We start from the raw sequence: 15277 nt of genomic DNA on the forward strand, positions 1-15277 counted from the left end.
ATTGTTGCATCCTAAAAACATAGTTTAAAAGTCAAGCTAACCACGCATGGGCATTTCTCTGTCAGGCATGGCCCCATTGATATACAGTGTGGCTGCCATTGTATAACATCCAACTGGCACTCGGGGCTTTGTTCATACTCTCATGATAGGAATATTTATACACTGTGTCATTATAATTAAAATTAATTACAAAAAAATAGGTTATCTCTATGCTTAAAAGAAGATTGTTAAAATCAGCAGTTACTGGAAAAAAAAATTTTCCTCGTCTCTCGATCTTCTGGACAAGTTGTGAGCTTTCTTGCCCACTTTACTCACTCTGTCCTTCAACCTTTTTTTCCTTTCTCCCTCTGGCATTACACCTACCATAATCCCCTTTAAAGAATTGTGGAATATGCAAATGATGGCAAAGCTTTAGAAACTCTGAAACTCACTTTTATCCATACAGCCCACCATACGCTAGCTGAAACTATGAGATCCAATGGCTCTGTCACAGCACAGCTATTTATTGACCACCTGTTGTACTGACTCAACATGAAGCTTATAAACAAACTCATATATTTTAATGAAAGACTATTTTTGTATTATATCTTATAAAAATTGTAGGTGGTTTTGTTTACCAGTCCTATGCATCTGAACACAACATTATAGACACAGCGTGCATACCTACTTACATGTCCATGTGCATGCACAATACATACAGAAAGTGGCTAAATATAGATTCCCTGTGCATTCCTCTGTGATCTTAAAACAGAAACATTTGTCCCTTCTCAGGAGGTGGGGGTTGCAGCCAGAGAGAGGTATAGCTCCAGCAAGGGAACATTTATCGTTAAGGAAATTAGAGAAGAGGGAACAAGACCAGTGCAAAACTTACTCTGTTTGCTCTTTACCCAGCCACTTGACTTCAAACAGTGCACTCTGCTCTCGTTTTCTTTTATAGAGCACCCTTACTGAGAGATAAGAAGAAAGATAGTAGGGAAACCAGTACATTAAGCTGGCAAAGAGGGCAGAAGTCCTCGCTATGTGTAAGAGGCAGTGAAATAAACTTGAAAAGAAGAGAAGGAGAGAAGCTCCCCTCCTCAGCCACAGTACTTCCCAGACAAAAATATAATGGTATGGATCATCAAAGGGTTCCTTCCCACTCACTTCCTGCTTGCTATAATAAGACCTGTACTCTCTCTGGCAGCCACCACCACCACAAACTTTGGGGACCCTCTCTTTATTGAGCCGGCACAGACACTGGTCTGGGGTAAGATTTAGAGCGCCCCCTCTACAGAATGAGGACATTCTTTGAGGAAGGAACTCTGATGTAGCATCTCATGCCACAGGCAGTGTTCATCTGGAGTGTGGGGCCAGCTAGTTGATGGGAACTTGGGAAACTCTGACTCTGACAGTCTTTAAAAAAGATAGGAGGGCTATAGTGGGAGGAAAAACACTCTGCTAACAACCACATGGCCTCAGTCACACAGACCTGAACCAGCAGCCCTTTCTGACCCCCCATAACTCAAGCATACACACACACACACACACACACACACACACACACACACACACACACACACATGCACGCACGCACACACGCACACACGCACACACGCACACACACAATTCAGATCCTTAAAGAGGGCATGACAGACCCACAGTTTGGAAAACCAACTGTGTGACCTGCAGCAGAGTAAATTCCCATGTATCTGGTGTGACGCTGCATGTGTGTATGTATGTGCGTGTGCGCATGCATGAACTTGTGTGTGACAGAGAGAGGTGGAGTTGAAGCTTTTCTATAGAGCGAAAGCAAACAGTCCATAAAGAGGCCCTGCCACTCTCCCATTTCAATGTAAATGAGTCTGACTCTGTTAGGGGGTTAAAGAACTCTCTAGGGGCCTGGCGACTACCACCACTGGGGTCACACATGCACATGCATGCACACACACACAAGCAAGCAGAAACACACAACACACAAATGCACGGGCACAAACATATACACACACACGCACATTCTGAGGCGAGAGGCCCAGATAAAGAGCTCAGAGAGCCTGTCAGAGTGTCAGCTCCCATTAGGCCAAAGGCTGTTGTGTGTGTGTGTGCAGGCAGGCGTACTGCTTTTTACATTTCATTCAGCACACACACTCTCTTTTTCTCACACACACATCCTCCCAGAGCTGCCCCGCCTGGCTGACATGCTGTTTCAGACAAGACACACAAAAGACAACGGAACCCGCATGAAAAGACAGACATCTTCTACATTTCCTACATCACACACAGCGGGGGGGAAAAAGAGGAAACAAAACAAGCTCTAAATGATTTTAGATGAGCAGAGGTTGCGCTGAGAAATGTGGATGCTTTCAAGGATTCTCTACATGATTAACCTCTCAAGAAAACAAGAAAGTAAAGTCATGCATTTTACGTTTCCAGTTTCCATCAGAGTGCAGTATTTATTTGTCACGGCAATGTAAACTGTGATGTCACTCATTATTATACAGTTACTGAGTGGAGAGCAGAGGCTAAACCACATCTAAGAGAGGGGAGCGGAGGCAGAAAGAGTAGAAGGACTCAGAGAGGCTGCATAACCTCAGTGACCTGCACAATTAGTGCTGCACTCCCTTGGCTGCCTGTGGCCAGCAAGTTGTGTAGAGCAGGACAGGGCTGTGAGGACACAAACAGAGAGGATTGCTGATCTCCTCCCACATAGCCTTCAGAATCACATTACAACCCAAGGAGGAGGAGGAGTATGATAACCAAGAGGGAAGGAAAGAAAAAGAAAGAGAAAAAGGAGGAGAACAATCTTTTAAAACTCTTGTAAATAAAGATGTACACACCCACGGGTCTCCAGCTACGCGTGTCCTGACTCAGCTGACTCAGGCAGGTGTGTCAGTGTGTTACAGCCCAAAGCATTGGCATGCACAGGCAGAAATATCGGCTCTACCCACATGATCAACAGTGTTAATGCTGAACAGAATGACTTGAAGTCTCTTTGTACTGCTTTCTTGTTTGGATCCTTCTTTAGATCTTTCCCTTCTTGCCTTCGTGTCCAGAGTGCAGGCTGGCAGCTGGAGCTAAAAACAATCATCTGAAAACAGTGTTCTGCTTGATCTAGGGGGAACTCCAGCCACCGCAAAAAATTCATCCTATACTCACACACAGCTAGTCATACTACTGACACACATCTCAGTCTGCCTCTTCTGCCTAATCACTCCTTCTGAAACCACAGCCCAAACCCCCTTAGGCAAGAGACTTATTTGCAAGCATACAGTCAGAATTTTGCTCATACACATGCTCAGAGTGCTCATTACGAAGTTCACTTTTCACCCACCTACATTTTCCCCAAGTCTAGGGGTTGGCCATGCATCAGTCATGGCCCTACATGTACGCACAGGCTCAGACCGGCGGGCAAACAGAGAAACAAACACACAGCAGACGCACACAAACTAGTTATTATGAAATTACTCCAGACTGATGTTCAATGATCACATGGGCTGAGTAATATCCATGTGATGCAATTACTTATCAAGACCCCGCAGGTCTTTTAGGGATACACCCAAGACCTTAGGTGAGCGTTGAGGGGGCCTAGTTTGACCATTCTCCGTCATACTGATCCACTACTACATAAATACCATACCACAGAAATCAAAGCGTCTGCAGTAATAAAGTAGGCAAGGGCTCATATAAAATCTCAGGATATGAATTTTCAAATTTAGAATTGGAAAAGATTGACAATTTGGGGTTTTGTCACGAAATGGGGTTGAAGTATTTTAGACATTTTGTAGAGAAAAGGGAAAGTGGTAGAGTAGATTGGGATAGTGTTTTTCAGATGACATATTTTAAAGTATTTAAATATAGCGACACATGTCCTTGTCAAATATATATCTACTAATGTTTTTAAAAGTTATGGCCCCTATTATTTTTACCCACGGGATATAGAAGTTTAAATGATGTTTTGGGATCATCAGTATGGAGGTTGGGATTAACTGATTTTGCCATAACTTTGGTTACATAACGTTACAGTTTCGTAGCCTTTACAATTGTAGAAGCTACACTATCTAAGGTGTCCTGATTCCTGCAATGATGCCGCGTAAAAACAAATCTTGCTAGTCACGTTGATTGTGTGTGGTGAAATCTCCTCTCCAAAGTCACATAACATGTGTGTGCAGCGGTTTGTTTTGTGTGTGACAGAGTTGACGTCACCTGAAGCCTTGAGAAGAAGAGCTGTAAAAATGTCAGGGGGACATTCCAGCCATATATCCGCCAAAAAGCGTGTTATGTCGGCAGCACAGGAACATTTTGGATTTCTACAAAATGACCAGGGAGTAAAAAAGTGACTGCAAAGAGTTCAACACTTTGAATATGTTCCAATATTTTTGAGATAACCCCCAACCCATTTATGCTCAAGTTAATATGGAGAAAAAACATAACTAGTGACTGTAACATTACTAAGCTGTACCAGAACAGTTTAAACTTTGCTGTTACTGTTTACTTTCTGAATCTTGCGGGGACATAGAGTACGTGCTTAAGCCTCTATTTTTAATAATGTAGGCTGACATATTTTATGTGCAGAATCAAAATAATTCTTCGGTCTTTTTCCTTCCATAGTCTTGAATAATAAATTCCCTTAATTTTCTTTCAAATGAATTATCGTAAAAACCGTGAAACCATGATGTTTTCTCTGACAACAACTGTGATATCAAAATTTCATACTGTGACATCCCTACCTAATGGTGCCAGAAACAAATGTAATACATGCTCTCAGACTCAAAGATAGGAGTCTTTCTGGTGTTATACGTTGTTATCAAATTTCAAAACCTGGCAAGAAATGGATGCTTTGGTATATAAATCCTTTCACCATCCACCGTCCTCCATTCTGCTCCTATTCAAGCTCTCCACTGTGCCGCTCTGCTGAACCAACTCTTAAACCCCACTGTCACACAATACCTGTTGTCTCTGCCATTTGGCTGCAAACACAAGAACTACCTATAGCAAAAGAAAAAAGACTTCCATTCAGCTCTGTTTGTTACAAGGGCAAGGCTAACACTGTGAGAACATGGAAAGTCAGCAACATTTAGTTCTCAGAGAAATGAGAAAGCCCAGGGCACTGGCCACTGGCCCAGCAGCATTCCTGCCTATGAAGTATAGATAATTGTTTGAGAGCCCCTGTTGAGAGCTGCTGTCTCATTTCCATATCTCCACAGCGATGGATATGATATAGTAGTATGGATATGATCCACTGAAAATGTCAGATTGTAAAATAACCCTCTGACAGCTACATGCTGGTTAGCGCTTCTCTATCAAGAATGGGGGAATTAGCAGGATTTCAGAGGGATAAAAGAAATGGGAAGAGAATAAAACTGCAGACAGACAAAAAGAAGGACATCAGACATGGAGAGAAAGCTTAGAATAAGGCTCATTGGTATGACTTGTAATTTGTTGGTATCCATGACTTCAGCTTTGGTAAATGACTCTCCTTAGTCCAGAACACAGCCACCTGGCCGGTGGGAGATAAAATTAACATCCCATAACAACACAGTGACACACGTATGTACACTTCAGTGTCATACACACCTATAACATACACTGGGCAATGTTGATTATTCAGTCTTTAGAGGAAATATTCACTGATTCCTTTGCATCACCTTACACCGCAAACTAGGAGGAAATGTAATTTGATTTGGATTCCTGGGAAATTAATTATTATAAAAGAAATGATCCCATTAACAATGCCTGGATGGATAAAGAGGAGGAGGCATACATGGGAAGACTTGATTTAACTCGAGGAACAGGGACCTCAGAGGGGGGAAATACTTTATTTAGCATGCAGGATACCACTTGTCTATAGCCCTAGGTAGGAAAGAAACACGGAGCTAAGCTACTTCAGCACTCCATCCACCAGGAAAAGTGCAGAGAAAGGGTTTTCCCTCTAATGGAAGCCATTAATTATCATATACCCTTATACTTTGCAGTCATCACTATCTTAAGTTAAAGTGTGGGAGTGTGCATTGTCAAAGATAGGCTTTTTATTCTCTGTAAAGACTCCGTAGTACACTTAATGGCCTGTACACACTGTGGAACTGTCTTATGGAACTAACTGATGTTATCAACAGATGAATGGCCACACAGGTCAAAGGTCAAGTCCAGCTCTGTTGTTTTGACTCTGAAACCCTGTGTGTTCACTCTGCTTCCTCTCCCCTAATCCCCACCAGCTGTGTGTTTATGTGTGTGCGCGGACATGCACTTATGTGTGATGTGTCTAATAGAAAAAACTGCTGAAGTCAGTGTGGCTTGTGTTTGTGTGTAGAGCTGTATGATGCCGCTAAAGCCAGATGACTTACCGGAGAAAAGCATTAGGTTTACTTAATTTAAACATAATCTACCTAAAGGAGACATAAGACGTTTTTTTTTATTCAATGACATTCTCAGCTCCTGCTCCTGGCATCCCGCAGGAGCAGAGAAATCTATCGAAATATTAATTTGGCCCAACAGGTAGTAGAAATTAAACCCCATAAAAACAGAGCATGTAATAGAGTTCCATTAAACCAACCTGCCGAAATGGCTACTCTACTGCAGAAGGGCACCGAGGCTACAATTTAGACTGAATAGAGTCGTGCTCCATTTTCAGCCAGTCCCGACAACTGCTTTTTTAAATGACACCTGATACCCTCATGCTCCCCCAATGCCCCCTTTCCACCATTCAGCTGGAGACACACTTGAAGAAGGGCATGTGTGGGAGGGGGAGGAGAAATGGATGAGTGGTGTTGTGGAGGAGTGTGTGAAGGGTCAGACGCCAGGGTTGCACATCTCTGTCCCGCCATCACACGCACGGCTGTCTCCAAGTGTTTGTGGCAGAGTGTGTTTCACATTCCACCTGGTCGGTGACAGACAGTCGGAGCGAAAGTCTCACACGTATTTCCCTTCCTTCGTGGTGTGTAGTCAAGTGGTGAGTGCCAATGCAGAGCTGTCTGTGAACTCAGCGGCAATGATAGATTTCGTAACTTTGTTTTCAAAGACCTTACAGACTTTGAATGAAAATAGTTTTTGATTACAACCTGAGTCTTGCAGTTTTCCCCATCATTCCTATCAATAATACCATCCCTGTACTCTCAAAGTGTAATGCTGAGAGTTGGGAACACTGCATAATTGCTGGAAAGTACGTGCCGCAGCAAGAACAAGAGCAGCCAGACAGTCGATTTCAAACCAAAGCCCCGCTTACATTGTTATTTGAAAGAGAAAATAAAGGACAAATGGTAAAAGCTTTACCTAAACGGCCTGTTGTAAACATCCATCACAGCTCACAGACTGACTCTCTGGTTTAACTTGGTGTGATTGAACTATTGGCTTGTTTACAACCTGTATGGTCTTGGGATCACTTGATTCTTGCCTCATTGGACTTTGGTTTGTATTGTGATTGATGAGTACAGTGTTATCATGGCCAACAGAAATTATGGTCAGAACTATTAAAAATAAGAGTTGTTGTTGTTGTTGTTTTGTGTTTATATTACCCAAATTATGAAAAATCATGTTTTCTCAATACAACACTCAGTACGTGAAAGAATTCACGTACTGACGAAACGCGACTGACGCACAATGCTGTCACATATCGCAGGACATTTCACAAGAAACACTAAATCTTGCGTGGTTCTGCATCGAATCCACTCATATATCTCTTGATCCCCTAAGGAGGTCTGACGTAGAAGCTGGGAAGCAGGAGCAGAAGCATGTTGGAGCTGGTCAAAAGCCTCAAGTGTGGAGGCTGGAAAGTATTAACCCTGCATCGTCTGGCTTGAGAATTGGGTGTGCGCTGCAACCTGGGTCGATTTCCCTGTTGGTGTATGTTAATTAGGCTGGAGTAAATGGGGCCTGCTCCAGCTTGTCTGGTGGCTGACCTGGAGAGACGGGATTACCTTCTCCAGCTGCTCTCCTCCCTGCTGCCTCTCCTAATGCCACCTTTATTACAGGGACAGGTGATGCTGGCTTTATCTCTCACTCATCACAATGGGGACATTTGGTAATAAGGTGTGTCACAACCAACTGGACAAAGAGCAGGATTCTTGTCATTTCCTCTCTTACACACACACACAGACACACACACACACACACACACAGACACAGACACAGACACAGACACAGACACAGACACAGACACACACACACACACACACACACACACACACACACACACACACACACACACACACACACACACACACACACACACACACACACACACACACACACACACACACACACACACACACACACACACACACACACACACACACACACACACAGAGAGGCTCCCAGCTGACTGTGTGTGGACACCTGGTCTGGCCGAAGGCATTCCTGAGGGCTAGGATCTTAATTCCCTAGATTAGCCTATAAAATCCACCAAAGGGTTAATCAGCATGTGGCCTCACATCCCACCAACACAACCTTTATGTCCACCCACTCGAGTACAAATGTCTGCTTGGATAGGAAAATATATGCTTACAAACACAGATGTAGAATAAAAATAAATAAAGCTAAAAGCAACCACTAGCTTGAGAGTCCTTCAACTGACTCAATTCCCTCATAATATATACACCATGTGTTTGCTCCCTCTCAGAAAAGTTTGTTTGCCACCTCTGAGACGCAGAAAATATGCCATTTGCAGCATTTATGGTGTTTCGCTGACATGAGACATTTGCTCGCCCCAGCCTGTAAAGAAAGTCCCTGGATAAAGGGCTTTTCCCTTAAATCCCTGATAGCCTCCGAGCTCCAAGGAGGACTTAGCCGGCGAGTGACAGCCAGGATGGGAGGTGGGACAGGGTTTTGACGCTGAAGCTTATGACTGGTTTGCGGGTCGGGTGAGGGGATAGGTAAATATTTGATCCAGCAGTTGTGGCTGAAGTGCTCCCTCTGGCAGATTGGGGGTCTGGTTGGAGTCAGAGCTATGGCAGAGCAAGTATATCCAGCTGCTCCGAACGTGGAGGACAAATGGCTACCCTACTGTGCTGTGATTGGCTAGTGCTTGATACCTTGATGCGGCTTTGTGATTGGATGCTATTAAGCTAGCTAACTAGCTTTCACTGTGGATGAAGCATTAAGTTGTTAAATGTTACTCAACAGCTGGCTAGCTTGCTAATTCTCCCATGGTTGCCAGCTGCAGTGCTGGGTCTAGGTCCCTCCACTTCCTGCTACTGGGAGACAGCACAGGGAGGACAGCGGACTGTCGGACATTCAGTTAGCAGGCTGGTGGCCTTATGTAATGGCAGCAACAGAAAGTTTGCTGACCCAGCGGGGAGGCAGGGTGGTCTAGGATCAGTCACTGAATTCGAGTTGCTACGGTTACTAGATGAAAGTTCATCTCCGGAGGTCGATTAGTTCAGAAATGAGACTAAAAATCATATTTTCAAGTTATAGTAGGCCTATGCTAGATGCATATGTTTGAAACTTAAATTACCCTACATGTGAAGTTTGCTATAATGCTAAATCTTCTAGAACAAAATTTTCGACGTATTTTTGATCTGCTGTGGTTTGTCTTCCTAAGCCGCCGCAACATTGTGTGTTTTGGAGGAGGCCTGGTTTTGGCCCTGTAAGCTGTAGCTGCTTTACTTCCTTAGCTACTAACAAAGTATGATAATGAAGCAGGTGGGGTTCGCAGCATCTGCAAGGTCAGATCGGTCGCACCGTCTCTGGCAGAGCAGTTACAGATACATGGCTGCAGAACAGGGTTGGGGTTTTGGGATGCGCAGCAAAGGTGGGGTCATCTTGCTATGAGGTCAAATACAGAATATCATGCGGTTGACAGTGAGTTCTGTGTGGGCGGCTGCAGTTGGCTTTCTGGCCCTTGAATGGCACCTTGCAGCTGCCCTCTGTGTGTGTGTCTGTCTGTGTCAAATGCTGCGTCCGGTGGTAAGGTCGGAGAATGCAACAGCTACCTCCCACAAGCTTCTACACACAGCTGTTCACTATACAGTCAGTACCACCCACAGCACCTGTCTGCATGTGTGTCTATGTGCATATGTCTGTCTATGTCTATGTACGTATGTGTGCCAGCCAGATCACACACGAGAATAGACTCATACCTCAGAGCGTGTGAACGGAGCAACCTTTGTGGCTCTTCCTTTCCTGTTCACACTAAAGCCTCAGTTTGCAAAATCCCACTTCTATCCTCTTCCACCCTAAATAAAGTCATATCCTTCCTTCCTGGAAATGTCGACTCCTCCGTTTGCTCATTAACTTCATTAGAGAGAACGTGACAAGGTCTTGGATCATCCGCGTAGTTGACTGCTATGTTTGGAGCATTCATTAACTGAGCTACAGTGATGGATTTCAGCAGAGATGTTATGGGATCAATGCTGTAATGAAGGGCAAAGTGTGTGGGAGGAAGAATTTATTATAATTATCAGAAGTAATAAAACTTTTGCCCCCTAACAAAGGCCCCCCTCCCACACCAAGTGAATGTCAGTGCTCGGCTCGGGCCGGGAGTACTATCCTTAATTGGTGGAAGAATTGTCCTAATGGTGTCAAGGTGGCATTGCATTATAGCCACATACATAAGACAGAGGACAACTGTGTCACCATCAGCTCAAATCCAGGAACATTTCATATCGCTCCCCTATGTGAGCGCCTCAATAGCCAAGCAGATTAAAACATTTAGATGGGAACTGAAAAAGGATCAATAAATAATGAGACGAAAATGTCACGTGTGTCACTCAATCATCAGCAGTTCACATTGATATGGCAGCTTATTGCATGCTGCAAATTACCCCACAGCACCAGCTATGAATATGATTAGCATTCTCATTTTCCCAGAGAAAACTCTAATAAACACAATTGCATTATATTAGAATTTACTTCATACCTTTCTGTGTATTTCCTTGAATAAATGTGGCTGTCAGCGGGATTGCATTGAAGGAAACTAGATACTGTAATTTTCTTAAATTTAGAGCAGAAAACCAATTGCGACAAAATAGATTTTCTTCCATCCTTACCTCATTTACAAAATAATCCCAAAAAAAGCAGCTGAAGGAGCAATAGGTGCAAACAGGACACAGGCCACTTCACTGCAAATTACAGATACACAGTATGTTTCAGTTCTACCTCCGGTCGACGCATTTAGCGTTGGCTATGAAACTTGTCACCTTTCTCTGACCTCTGGTTAGGATGAATTTCCTATAAAAGCAGCTGATGATGTAAAGTGGATGACAAAATCATCAAACCAACGATCTGTGACATGCAGCTCAGCTAAAGAGCAGTAATATTATCACTCTGACGCTTGGATCCAAACAGATATGACCTGTTCTTTAAAGTCAAACTGATATTTGAATACTACTCATTTTTTTGGGGAAGTAATGATAAATAATATTAATACTAGAGTCATTGTATAATAATAATGACAACTGACCTCTGAATAGGGCTGCACAATTAATCGAATACCAATCATGGTCACGATTTTGGCTTCCCAAGGTTAAATGAACATGATCGACTGCAATATTGACATTTAAAATGCTCAGCTCAAAGAAGTACATAAAGAATGTCTGACGTTGCTGTCTGTAATAGGGAAGGTTTTCGTTGCCACCATAATCTACAGGGGAATTGTTGGGTCTATGTAAATCATAAATAAGTCAGAGTGAACTTTACCTAGTTTGTAAAGTGTCCTGAGATAAGTTTTGTTATGATTTGGCACTGTAAATAAAATTGAATTGAATTGAAGACTCTGCTGCATATCAAATTAAGCATTTCTTTAACTAACAGCCAGCCACCAGGGGACGATCGAGATGTTATTCCTTCATTTTTGGGGTGCTGTCACACCGCTTCGTGTGTACCCTGCAGCCGCAGCCTGTGAAAAACGTCCCTAAATATTGCAGCTACAGTCGGGCCATACGGACGCCACTACTAAAATTGAATATCTGGCACAGAAGGCGAAGAGCTTGTCCCTTTTGGGGACAATTTCATTTATATCCTGCTTCAAGGGGATGCAGTGATTTCAGGAGAAGAAAAAACTTATTTTAAGTCTTTTTTGATGATTTGTATGTTAGCAGGAATGTGGCACAATATGGAAGGAAAAAAAAGTGCTCTGTGTATTTAAATGTGAAATAGCAATAAACAATACTCTCAGTATTGATCAAAATAATCGTGATTATCATTTCTGTATGTACTCATGTATACAATCACTTTCTATCACAACAGATTTATGGGGGGGGGGGGGTAATTATAATTTTGGGACAAATAAGTACACATCCACACAAACATCAATGATATTAGCCTATAAACCGATTTACTGACAAAAATGTATATTTCAGTTTGACTTTAAATTAGACAAATGTAGAGTCATATTCAGAGAAGTTACAGTTTAATGTGTATTTCATTATTTTTTAACATGCCATTTGGTGTTTACTCTAATCCAAAAGGCTGAGCACCAGAATGAGTGAACAGATTTTTGACATGGGTGGCCATAGAGGGTCCGGCTGAGTTGGGGATTTGGAAAAAAAGGTCTGAGTGTAGATTGGAGGACACGAAGCTTCTCAGCAGGACTGCACAGTCAGGTGACAAATGGTGCCCCCAGCCAGCCAAGTGCCAGAAATGGCCTCTTAATCAATAAGAGGTCACCATGGAGGCTCAGTCCAAACTGCCTTCACCCTGAGAGGCAGCCATCTGATAGAACATTCAATGCCAAGCCGCAAAGCACACAGCCTTTACTCCTTGTTAGCACATGACTGCTGCTGTTAATGTCATCTAATCAGTTCTGAAAACCAGACCACTCACAGCAGAGATGTCTTTTTCTTGATTTGCTTCTTTATTATTACAGCCATGCTCAAAATAAATGAGACTAGACAACTTGTAATGTATCAACTTTTCTGATCCTAAATGTGTCTTCTTAACTTGTCCTGTTGTATATCCTCAAGTGCTCCGACTATCTGGGTGGAAATTGTAATGTTGTAGTGAAACACCCCATGCTTCTCTTCATCTTTGGCCTCTAGCCCCCGTCCTTGACACATGGCCATCTGTACTGGCATTTCAGGCAGTAAATAAGGGAGTGGAGGGTTGTGCACTTTCTGGTAGGCCCAACCTAAGGCCAAGCCCTCACATTCTCCTATGCACCCCGAGGCCCACCCTCACACACCCCAGGGGTTGACCTACACACTGCAAGGTCCCCAAGGGAGCATATCAGGCTTTAGGAGTAGCACAGGCCTTCTGTCCTCTGTCCACCCCCAGCCCTTCGCATATATCAACCTACTCTCCCACCATCACCATCCATCTCTCCATCTCCCTACATCAATACATTCATCTGTCCATCCCTACTATCACTCCAAACATACTGTGTCAAAGACCTTTGTCATTCATCCATCTGCTTCACTTGGAAATGTGGCCAAATGTAATCATTTATCCTCATGTTACTTAAATATGGTTTTGCATTGAGATAAATTTATTTAATAAAATAAGGTGAAGATGTTTATGTGGTCATCAAACTACAGCCTCGTCTTCATCAATGCAACTCTGCCCTCTTCATTTTTGTAAATTTCCTGAAATAAGACAGTCAACTCATAAATTATCCTTTTACTGGCCTTGGGTTGGTGACATTTCATGTTAGCAGTAAAATAATGTCACCACAAGCAGATTGAGAGATGTCAAAGCCAAAAAATAGTGCACCTAAACCCATTAAAATCTACTGAAACGGTGTCACTATGCCACTACACCCGTGATAAAACTGTCAATTCACTGGAAAAAAGATCAATCAATACACCCACCAATCACCAGATGCCCACAGATCTATATATGTGATCACCCATCCTGACACTCAGTACCTGCATTTGTGCAAACCTTCGACACATTGATCTATCCATCTTCCAACTCTCCCACCATTATTGATGCTTGTGCTGATTCAGTCCCCACGGGACACAGGGACACTGCACAGAAGTAACGTAGGACGGAAACATTGAGTGCCGAGACTAAAGCATGAGAGGTCAGAACAAAGGGACTGAAAGTCACATAAATGATAGTTTCAACATCATCAGTTGAGATAACCCTGGTAAGATCAGAGACAAAATTGAGAACAATAGGGTGCCTGAGGCAAAAGAAAGGTTCTGTCAAATGAAGAGGCTGGTTTCTGAGTAGTAGTAACGGCATTAAAAAAAGAGGAAGAGGGTGGGACAAGTGAGGGACAAGCAGGGACAAAGACATGCAAGAAGTGCCAAACTGGGATCAGGCAGATCAGCGGTGCAAACTAGTGTTTCCTGTGTAACTATTGAGATGCAGATCCTACTTTCTCAGCTCATAATGGGGGCTGTCAGGAGAGTGTGTGTGTGTGTGTGTGTGTGTGTGTGTGTGTGTGTGTGTGTGTGTGTGTGTGTGTGTGTGTGTGTGTGTGTGTGTGTGTGTGTGTGTGTGTGTGTGTGTGTGTGTGTGTGTGTGTGTGTGTGTGTGTGTGTGGGTGAGGATATTCGCTTGGGAAAGATTCTCACACATCTGCTAACCTGCTTTTCTAATGGGGTGCAAATGGGCCTCCATTGTACGGCCTTGCAGACCTGGTTGAAATGACCTGACACGTTCAATGACGACTTCAGCTTTGCATGCATACGAGAACACACACCCTCACACTGATGTTTACATACCCATATAGAGTGCCTAATCTATACAGAAGTAGCCCTAACAAAAGAGGACAAGGATAATTTAATAATCCTAAAGAGATATATTGTGTTTGGAGTGCACATTAACATTTATCGTCATGTAGCATTATTATTTTTACCCAAATATATATATATATATATATATATATATATGCGTGTGTGTGTGTGTGTATGTGTGTGTGAGACATGTATTTCTATATTAGGGATAGTACTATAGCAAAACAGTTTGCTATAATATATAATGCATGCCAAACTTTTACTCTACACTATTTGTACTTCACCACTTTTAATGGAATAATCAGTTGCATGGTGCTATGCTGAAGCAGAAATGCTTCATCCATCTCTCTCTAAAGTCAACATTTCTAAAGCTGTGTTTTACTAAGCAGCCAGAACTCAGCCATTTTTACTAGGCTCTCTTGCTGACTTGGAGTTGGGGGATGGGGTTTTAACAGAAGGGGGGGGGGGGGGGGCAATAAGGGGTCACACAGGAGGAGAACTGGGAGGGAGGGGGTCGCTGCTTTTTCTTTCTCTCTGGGCTCTAGGAAAGAAAGGAAGGAAGCCAGAGCCAGGCAGAGAAGCCCAAACCAACTGAGGAGAGATGGATGGTGTTGGTGGGGGAGGGACTGAAGCAAGAGCGCTGCTTATTGGTAGGCTGCGGCTCTCTCTCTGGATGGATTGACTTA

Source organism: Echiichthys vipera (genome assembly GCF_963691815.1).
Source record: "Echiichthys vipera genome assembly, chromosome: 1".
Taxonomy (NCBI): Eukaryota; Metazoa; Chordata; class Actinopteri; order Perciformes; family Trachinidae; genus Echiichthys; species Echiichthys vipera.